Source organism: Panthera pardus, unplaced genomic scaffold (assembly GCF_024362965.1).
Source record: "Panthera pardus isolate Hobbes unplaced genomic scaffold, ASM2436296v1 HiC_scaffold_24, whole genome shotgun sequence".
In the NCBI taxonomy this organism is placed as follows: Eukaryota; Metazoa; Chordata; class Mammalia; order Carnivora; family Felidae; genus Panthera; species Panthera pardus.
In genome coordinates this window covers 65832663-65843325 of record NW_026526810.1, presented here as the reverse complement: position 1 = coordinate 65843325, position 10663 = coordinate 65832663, and the positions used below count along the sequence as shown (strand labels likewise).

Genomic DNA, 10663 nt, shown 5'->3' with positions numbered 1-10663 from the left:
TAATCCTTCATTCAACACATATTGAGCACCTACTATGTGTCAGGCTCTGTGCTGTGCACTGAGGATGACTATGAGTGGTGAATGAAACACACATGCTCCAGTCCCCATGGAATTTCCTCTCCATTGGGAGAATCTTGGTAAGAGGGCCTTGGGACTGTCCCCATCTTAGACATTGACCCAGTCAAGTGAAAACTACTCTGTGATCCCACCTTCTTTCTTTGGTCACCAAACTACTGCGTAGAGTGGGTAAAACCGGCTGAGATAAATTGACTGCAGTAAGTAGTATGATTTTAGGAGCCAATGATGTGTTCGAAAAGCCAAATGAGTGACTGGCTTTCAGTTATCTGTTTCAAATGACTGAATGAAGTTAATTTGATTAGGGTTTCTCTCTCTGGGAATCTGGCTATTCTTGATGTGGTAAGATGACTAGGGTTGGCGACCCACTCTCTAACACCTCATTATGTCCTATAAACTGCTTTTGTAGTCACCTTACTTCTGGTAGGAGTTATGACTACACCAGTGACCGATAACAAGGAGGCCCCGGTAGTTGGACAGGCGAGGGTAAAGAGTGAACATGGCCTACCCTGGTTATACCTGCTGGGATATGCTTATAGGAATTTTATTCCTTCTCTACTCAGACCAGAAAGGGCCTGGATTTCTGAGTCCTGTAGCTTTTGAATGGTGATCATCCATCAGTGGGCACCTGCGAGGCATGGTGAGAAATTAAAACATTGACTCCCCTATGTGATAAAGATTCTCCCTTTTCTTCACTGGATCTTGAGAGGGCAGGGGAGAATATAAAAACTTGCCCAAGGTTTTATCCTTACTTTGTGCATCTTTGTTTCTGTGTAAAGGGCCTGCCATCTGAAAGAAAAACAACCTGATTTATTCTCCTCCAAACTGGAAAACTAGTCTTTTTCTCACACTAAAATTCAGAGGAGGAACATATGTAAATATGTACCAACAAGACAGTAGAAGGGCTATGAAGGCATAGAGGTGGGTTTTTGAGGAAAGAAAGAGGAGTGAGACCTGTCTTAGATGGATGTCCAGGAAAGGCAAGCCTAAGAAAGTATGAGTGCAGCCCACACTGGAAGGCAGAGCTTGGAGTTATCCAGGTGACTGGCTGGGACATTTCCAGGCAAAGACAAGATGGTATTTCAAGACCATGATTTGGCAAAGGGGTGGTGTTTTTGAAGCACAGAAAGAAGGCCAGTGAGTCACGAAGACAATGATGGTGATTTGAGATTTGGCTGGAGAGTTGTGCTGGGTTCCAGATTTGCAGAGCCTTGAGAGCCTCATGTGGTAAGGAGGATGGTGCATTCCAAGTGCAACTGGAAGCTATTGGAAGGTTTTCAGCAGAGAAGGGACACGATCTTGTTTATGTTTTAAAAAGACATCATTCTGGGCGCCTGGGTGGCTCAGTCGGTTAAGCGGCCTCAGGTCATGATCTCACGGTTTGTGAGTTCGAGCCCCGCATCGGGCTCTGGGCTGACAGCTCAGAGCCTGGAGCCTGCTTCATATTCTGTGTCTCCCTCTCTCTGACCCTCCCCCGTTCATGCTCTGTCTCTCTCTGTCTCGAAAATAAATAAACGTTAAAAAATAAAAAAAAAATTTAAAAAGGCATCATTCAGGATGCCTGGGTGGCTCAGTCGGTTAAGCGTCGGACTTTGGCTCGGGTCATGAACTCGAGGTTCAGGGGTTGGAGCCCCGTGTCGGGCTCTGCGCTGACAGCTTAGAGCCTGGAGCCTGTTTCTGATTCTGTGTGTGTGTCTCTCTCTGCCCCTCTCCTGCTTGTGCTCTGTCTCTCTCTGTCTTTCATTACTAAATAAACATTAAAAAAAAGTTTAAAAAGGCATCACTCTGGCAGATAGTAGGAAGAAGAAATTGGAACAGGCAAGAGGAACAGGAAAGTGGATCAGGGGATTTATTGCAGGGTGTGTGGGGAAAATCACATAGGAAAATTGTCATCACTTTTGATGAAGAGTCAATAGAGTAGGAGAAAAAATAGGGGCAGGCAAATGTGGATTGAGGGTATGAGAAAAGGAAGTGTGGCCAGGGTATAAAACCTTGGAAATGACCAGGCCTGGCGAGACAGGCAGAGGCAGAGCACAGAAAGGGGATCCTTGAGGAAGGGAGTGGTTGGTGGTTCGAATCGACTGCAGCCAGTAGATATCTGGGAAGTCTGTCTGCAGGTGGCAAACATTTTTGGCTAGCTGGTAGTTGAGGAGTGTGACTATAGTTCCTGGAGAGGTTGGGGAACAGACTGGCAGAAACTAAGTAGAAAAACACGTCCTCAATGGATGGAAGAATAGGCATGTTCTCAGGATCAGGATTGAGGCACTGAATAGAAGGCCAGGATCCAATTCCCAGGACTGGGCACAAGAGCCTTTGTTTCAGAAACAGGGCAAAAGTTTAGTCACTATAAAAGGAGCACCAGGGTGAATGTGGACTACCAGGAAGTGAGGCTGAGGCTGTGTCCCACAGAGCTGGCCTGAATCTTTCCCAAATCTCCCTGCCTGCAGCCAGGATTGTCCCAGAACTTGGAGGGAAGGGTCAAATGAGGAAAGGACAGGTTTTGTCAAGAGGGAACCACCACTGAGACCACTTAAGAGTTGTCACACTGGGATTCTGCCATCTACATTTTTCCTGCCTTGTCTTCTTTTAGCCATTGCTTTGTTACCTTAAATTCATTGAACACCCACCTTGTGTTAGGTGCCATGGGGAACCCAACAATGAAGATGACATGGTCCCTGCTCTATAGGATCCTACGATGGAGTATTCTGTCTAGGTGATTATTATACAGGTGGATTGCATTGTAGCCTCTTGGAGATTCCATAGAGATTATGTTTGCTCCTAGCTACCAGAATAGCGACAGAAGTAATGCGGTCTCTGTGTTGTTAGAGAAGTTTGTGATATTCAGTGGGACATCAGATAGCATATTTACTTGGTGTCAAAGATTGGTCTTACATACTTCTTGTGATAGGCAGCCTCTGAGATGGCCCCAGTGTCTGCACCCTATCGTATTCATGTCCCTGTGTAATCCTCTCCCCTTGTGTGTGGCTGGAACTGGTGACCAGCTCCTAATGAATAGAACACAGGAAAAGAGATAAGATGTCACTTCTGAGAATGTTCCAAAGATTCTGTGGTTTCCATCTTCTATGCCCTCTCTTGGTCTCTTGATTGTTCTGAGGGCAGCCAGCTGCCTTGTTTTGAACTGCCTTGCGGAGAAGCCCATGTGTCAAGGAATTGATGTCTCTAGACAACAGCCAGCAAGGACTTGAGGCCTGTCAGCAGCCACATGAGGGGACTTGGAAACAGATCTTCTCCCAGATGGAGCCTTGAGATGGCTGTCATTTTAGCTTATGACTTGGTGATAGCCTTGTGAGAGATCCTGAGCCAGAGGCACCAGTTGAGTCATGTCCTGATTCCTACCTCAGAAACTGTGAGCTAATAAAGGCTTGTTGTTTTAAGGTGCTAAGTTTTTGGGTAGTATGTTACACAACAATGGATAATGAATACTGTTCTCTTCAGGATTCTAGCTTTTATTTTTGAGGTGTCATAGTGGGGTACTCAATGCACGATGAGCTGAGTACAGATATCCTACTTCCTGTGCCTTTGGTCTTAAGCTCTCTGCTGATGATAGCTACTTTGAACTTTCTTTATACTCTAAATCTTGAGCTTAGTTTACTCATTAATGATTATCATATAAAGTCTTAGAGAGTAGTATTTGTTACTCTGGATTTGAATATAGAAATTTCATCGTCCAAGTGGTTAGTGACGGGCTTACAAATACTAACATCACAATTTCTTCTCAGCTCTATGACAATTCTGCTTTTTGGATAGCTTTTGTGCTATAAACTAAACAATGAGAATGAGAAATAGACAAGTAGACAATTCCATTGCCACCGGAAACTGTTACGAAGAGTTCCTTGTCTCATGGGGTGCCTGGGTGGCTTGGTCGGCTGAGTGCCCAACTTCAGCTCAGATCATGATCTCACAGTTTGTTAGTTGGTTAGTTCATGAGTTCGAGCCCCGCCTGCTTCAGATCTTGTGTCCCCTTCTGTCTCTGCCCCTCCCCGACTGGTGCTCTCTATTTCAAAAAACCGACCAACCAACCAACAATCTAACATTAAAAAAAAAAAAAAAAAAAAAAGAGTTCCTTGTCCTAGTCAACGTGCTTATCCCAAGTTTGCTGTGTCCACAATACAGTTGCCTAAGACAGGACCAACTCTGAACCTCCTAAGCCAGCTTTTCTCCTTACTGCTTTGTTTCTGTGATAACATCTTTTGGATTACCTAGACTCAATATCCGGGGCTCTCCTTTAATTCTGTTTTTTCCTGTGATCGTTTTTCCTCTTTAGTACCCAAGCCCTAGCAGGTTCTGCCTGTGCAACATCTCTTACATATTTTTTCTTGTTGCATTGCCATGTATACTACTCAAGTTACCTCTTGTTTGAAGTATTTCTGTTATCTTTTTAACTTTTTATTAAATTTCAAACATATACAAAAGTAGAGAGGTTATATAATGAATCTCCATATAATCATTACCTAACTTTGACAATAACTAAGTCATGTCCATTCTTGTTTCACCTACACACCCCCCCAGTTTCCCCTTTCCCATATTATTGTGAAACAAATCCCAGACATCATGTCATTTCATCTGTACGTTTCAGTAAATATTAAAGCCATAGTACTCTTTAAAATGTAAATATAACACCATTACTACTTTTTAATTTTTTTTTGGCTTCAGGAGTAGAATTTAGTGATTCATCACTTATGTGTAACAATGAGTGCTCACCATAACAACTGCCCTCCTTAATACCCATCAGCCATTTACCCCAATCCTCCGCTCACCTCCCTCCATCAACCTTCAGTTTGTTCTCTTTTGTTAAGAGTGTCCTATGGTTTGTTTTCCTCTCTTTCTCTTTTTTTTTTTTTACCTTCCCACATGTTCATCTGTTTTTTTTTCCTTTAAATTCCATATATGACTGAAATCATATGGTATCTGTCTTTCTCTGACTGACTTACATGGCTTAGCATAATATACTCCAGCTCCATTATTAGTTTTAAAAATGAAAAATATGTCAATCATCAAAAGGATTATTATTTTAATTTGAATTGTCCTGACTATTACTATGGTTGACCATCTTGCCTTATTTATTGGCTCTTTGGGTTTGCTTTTCTGTGAAGTATCTATGCATATCCTTTGCTCTTTATCTATTGGGTGGTTTGTCTTTGTATATTATGAATAATAACCCCCTATTAGTAATATGCATTTTCCATCTACCCCCCCTTCCTACATACCCATTCAAACAATTCTTTCTACAGTTCTCTTTCCCTTGACTGGTGGATGGGATTCAGGGTATGTATGATGAATTTTCTGGCCACTCATATTATTTTAGAAGTTCTCCATTCGCTATAAGTCCAAAGAATTGGGTTATTACGTTGCCCAATTCTATGTAATTGTTAAAATTCTGAACATCACTGAAAGTGAAAAGGTATTCCTTGCTCCACTTAAGGCCTCTTTCAGGTGGGAAATCTTCAGAGGGAAAAGGTGTGTGCTGTTGGCTTCATCTGCCTTAACTCTGTATGCCCACCTCCCCCTTGCCTGTGTTTTCCACCCCTGCCCTCTTCCAGGGATATGGGACAGGGGGGTGGTGGCAAGTAGGGGATGGAGAACCTAGAGGAAACGGAAGGTGATACGGACAAAGACAGTAGTGGTGGTGGTGGTTAGAAGTGGTGGGGTGCTGTGTATATTTTGAAGGCATAATCTACAGAATTTGCCAATGGATTGGCTGTCTGATATAAGAGAAAGAGGGAGAGTCAAAGATAAAATAGTTTTGCTCGATCTGGAATCTCTAGTTTTCTTACCGTGGTAGAATACATGGAACATAAAACTGACCATTTTGACCATTTTAAAGTGTATGGCTCAGCGGCATTCACAGTGCTGTGCAATCATCAGCACTACCCCTCTCCAGACCCTTTTCATCATCTGAAACCAAAACTCTGCATCCATTAAACAATACGTCATTCCCACCCCCACCTCTAGCCCCTGGTTCCCACCAGTCTACTTTCTGTCTCCATGATTCTGACTACTCTAGATACCTCACATAAATGGCATCATCCAATATTTGTACTTTTGTGTCTGGCTTCTTTCACTTAGCAGAATGTCTTCAAGATTCATCCATTTTGCAGCATGTGTCACAATTTCCTTCCTGTGCAAGGCAGAATAATACCCCATTGTATGTTTATAGCACATTTTGTTGATCCTTTTCTTCATCAGCAGACATTTGAGTTGTCCCCATATTTGTGGTTAGTGTGAATAATGCTGCTATAAACGTGAATGTACAAATATCTCTTTGAGTCCCTGCTTTTGGTCCTTTTAGGTATATACCCAGGCTGGATTGTATAGTAAATCTATGTTTATTTTTGAGAAAGTGCCCTAGAGTTTTCCACAGTGGCTGCACCATTTTCCGTTCCCACCAGCAATGCACAAGAGACAGGAAGACTGAGGCTCAGAGAAGTAACCAAGCAGTAGGTAGAAGAGCTGTTATCAATAGGAATGAGGAATTTCTATCAATTTTAATTTAAAAAAGCATAAGAAGTTTGTGTACAAAATAATAAGCAATTGGGCTTAGTCCTCTGTTGAGTTCTTGCTGATGTATTACTGTGAGAGGAGCACAAGTGTGAAATGAGGGCAGTGCTAACAGAGAACTGTTAGCACCCTCTCCTCTGAGGGTGTTGGAGCAACAGACCCCAAAGAACCAGTTAGGGTGCAAGTACTTTTTGAGTATTTATATGGTCAATGACAATGGGTTGGTGCTTGAGGCTTGTGGTGAATTACAGAGCTGGGACCTGCTCCCAAAGAGCTCTTTGTATTCTGTTGGGAAGCCAGGCAGACACAGATGGAATGAAGAGAATAATTCAAATCTGATAATTAATAAAAATGCTTTGGGGATCTAGAGAGCTTATGAGTTTATGCTGAGTTGCATAGTGACTGGCACCCCAGAAACATGGCAGCAGAGAATTTTCTAAGTGGGAAGGTCTCCATTTCTGGCAGGGGCCTGAATCGTGTTAGCCTTCCTGGGAATATTAGTTTCAGCCTCTTAATTCCACAGGTTTATAAGAAGAGCTTGTTTACCTGCTCCTTAAACACCTGCTTCACCTGCTTGTTCCGCAAGGTGTAGATGAAGGGATTGAGCATCGGGGTCACCACGGTGTTGAGCAAGGCCACCACCTTGTTCCTGTCCTCCCCCTCATTTCCCTTGCCTGACCGGATGTACATGAAGATGCAGCTGCCATAGAAGAGAGACACAACAATGATGTGGGAGGAGCAGGTTGAGAAGGCTTTCTGCCTCTCCTTGGCCGAGGGGATGCGCAGGATGGTGTGGAGGATGTGGCCGTAGCAGGTGGCCGTCACGGACAGAGTGCCCAGCAAACTGAGGTTGGCCGCAATAAAACCCAGAAGCTCTATCAGACTCGTGTCTGCACATATGAGTTCCAGGAGTGGAAAGTTGTCACAAAAGAAATGGTTAATGACATTGGGGCCACAAAATGGCTGCTGAAGTATGATGGAACTTGGAAAGACAATGAGAAGGAATCCTGCCATCCATGAACAAAGAACCAGCTCTATACAGACCCTTCTGCTCATGATGGTTGCATAACGTAAGGGGTTACATATGGCCACATACCTGTCAAAGGACATCACTGCCAGTAGGAAGAACTCTGTGGTGCCCAGGAAGAAATAGAGGAAACTTTGTAGGAAACAGCCTGGGAGAGAGATGGTCTTGTATCCAGTCAGGATGTTGGTCAGCATCTTGGGGAAGATGACCGAGGTGAACCAGATCTCCAGGACAGCAAAGTTGCGGAGGAAGTAGTACATGGGGGTGTGGAGGCGCCTGTCCACGAGGGTGATGCCCACGATGAGAAGATTCCCCAGCAGAGTGAGGAGGTAGGTCAGGAGCAGCCCCAGGAAGATGATCATCTGCAACTCACAGGCATCTGAGAGTCCCAGCAGGACAAACTCGGTGACAGTGGTGTGGTTCCTCATGGCTCCTCTGAACTCTGCTTGAGGGTGGCCAATCAGAGGTGTGCAGCATCAGGAGGAGGGATGTTCTGGTGACCCAAGGACACTTGGAACTGAAAGGAAAGAGGGATTCAGAGCTGAAGGAGTCCTTTAATTCTTTGATCTCTGAGTCCCTTTGTCTCCCTCCTCAGGCTGGTTGTCCAGATCTCATGGAGTTAGCATCAAGTCACACATACTTTGACCTAACGTAAATCAATTTTGGGGGAGTCCTTGGGAAGAGTTTTCCCATTTCTCTGTTTCTATTGGGAAACTCCGTATTAAACTCCTTTCATTCTTTTCTCATATTCATCCCACCGCTACAGGGGGTCTCTCAAGTGTATTAAGATTTATGCCACTGCAAATCCTGTACCCGATGTATCACAGACCTTGATAGAAAGCATTGGTGGGATACTTACCCTATAGCTTGTTACAGAAGGCATTTAAGTTAGAGATGGTGGTTGCACCTGAGCTCCATCATTCACCAACAAGTCTGGGACCGTTATCTACCTAACCAAAACTGTTTCCTTGGTGGGAACAGTAAGAGCACATTTGTAAAAAGTTCTCCCACAACTTAAATAAATAATGCATTTCCAACACTTAGCACAAGGCTAGCCACAGAGCAAGCACTCACATAGTGTTAGGTATGTTCATTTCCTCCTTTGTGACTGAAACTCTAGTGGGACGATAATAAGAGGAAATCAGAGTAAATTGGAGAAAAGATACCTTGACTTGGGCAATATGTACTGAAACAAACTGTTTAAAAAATACAAAGATATTATCAGCTCATTATGGAAAGCTTAGGAACCATAGAAAATCCATAGGAAATGGAGCAAAAATTTCACATGTAGCCCCATAGAGACATTTTTATTCAGATTTTGATTTATTTCTATTGTATTTTTTCCATTCTTAGTGTTTAATAACAGTGTTTATTGCTTTACATACCATGCTCATAGATTATGTATTTTGTACCTCTTTCCTTCTGACATATTAGTGTCATGTTATTATAAACATTTTGTTAATCTATTATTTGGCTGATACTTTTCAAGGGATGCATGTGCTATGAAACTGATACATAGTGTGGGGGAGAGCATATATTCGCAGATGAGGCATCACGCTTAATTTTTTGGGATAATATCCTAATAATGATAACAAAGAATCATAACAATTAACAGCGATATTCAAGATTGTTCCTCAGTCAATTTCAAATTTGGAGAGTATATATCTTTGTTTTAAGTGATTGTCACTTCTCTGTTTTACATTACTTCATATTGTCCTTAGAGATCTGGATACAGAACTACACAAGCTTGTCATTGGTTGTTCTTCATAGAAATGACAGGTTGAGGTGAGCTTCTGTAGGGAGGAGGTGACTCCATCCAAGACAGGAGCAGGACCTAATGTGATCAGATTGCATCAGAAAAGTGATAACATACCACATTATAGCTATGTGACATATGTATTTTCATGGAGAAGGACTGGATGAGAACCTGGGAAAAGGAACATGATTGCCAATCAGGATGGGAGGATCGTGGGTGATTTTTTCTTTCCTCTTTTAATTATTGTAATGTTTGCTTATGAAATAACAAGTTCAAACTCACAAGAGGAACCAGCACAGTCAGCCCATTTGTGTTAAGAGTTGGGCAGAACGTTTCAGGAGAGACAAAGGGGAAACCAGTGGCTGTCCATGAAAATGGTAAACAAAAGCTTTAGAGATTCTGGGACTCATGAGCTGGACCTGGGTCAGGATAGTGAGAATGATGAAAAGAATCAAAGAGGTCAGCTGGGCGGTAGCCTGCCTGTGGCACCTGTAAACACATGACAGGTTTCTGGGCAGGGTGTCCAGAGCAGTCGGATTCCCCTTCCCCTATTCCAAAAATTGCACCCATGCAGGTTACCTCACTAGCTGCCAGGTGAGGTGTTCTATTGTCTTCAAGGCAGTTGTGATGATGGAGACTCCTGGTTTTCAGAGGAAGCTCCTGGCTCTGCAATGTTGCCCAAGGACTATGTTTCTTGGGGGATCCACCAGCGATTCAAAATGAAGGAAGCTCCAGAGCTGTAACATGGTCGGAAGGTCATGGACATAGGTGGGCCCTGTCCTCCTTGTACCGCACGTGACCCAAACCTCCATGTTTTCCAACAACCAGTCTTCCTTAAGAAATGGTCCGTGACTCCTTGGTCACCAACATCCCCAGATAGCTCATCTCTGGGTGTTCCCCAGAACTTCTGGAGTCACCAGTTTTTCAGGAAGTTTCTGTTGCTTCTGCCCCATCATAGCATCTCTGCTGGACCACTTTCCTGGGGAAATGGATGTAGAAACATAAGCAATTATTCACCCATCTCTCCTAAACTAAGGCAGAGACAGACATCAATGTTGAGACTCATATGACTCATTTTCAGTTGGGTTTAAGAGGCTTCTAGGCAGAATGGTACATGCCCTTCCAGGGGCATGGTGCCCATAGAGGATTCTGGGGTAACCTATTAGTGGCAGACTCCTTGTCTCTGTGGAGCTGGCATCGGGCCTGGGCTGCCTGAGGTTCTTCTGTTTGGTCTCCATGGAACTCAGAGATATACAGGGTACACAGCTCAAACTTAGCCGGTCTAG

General features: G+C 43.5%; 1 pseudogene; it reads right to left on the bottom strand.

The window, feature by feature from the left end:
- Window positions 1–7119: 7119 nt before the first annotated feature.
- LOC128772786 (olfactory receptor 49-like) lies at window positions 7120–8110 on the bottom strand (annotated as a pseudogene).
- Between the last annotated feature and the right edge of the window lie 2553 nt (window positions 8111–10663).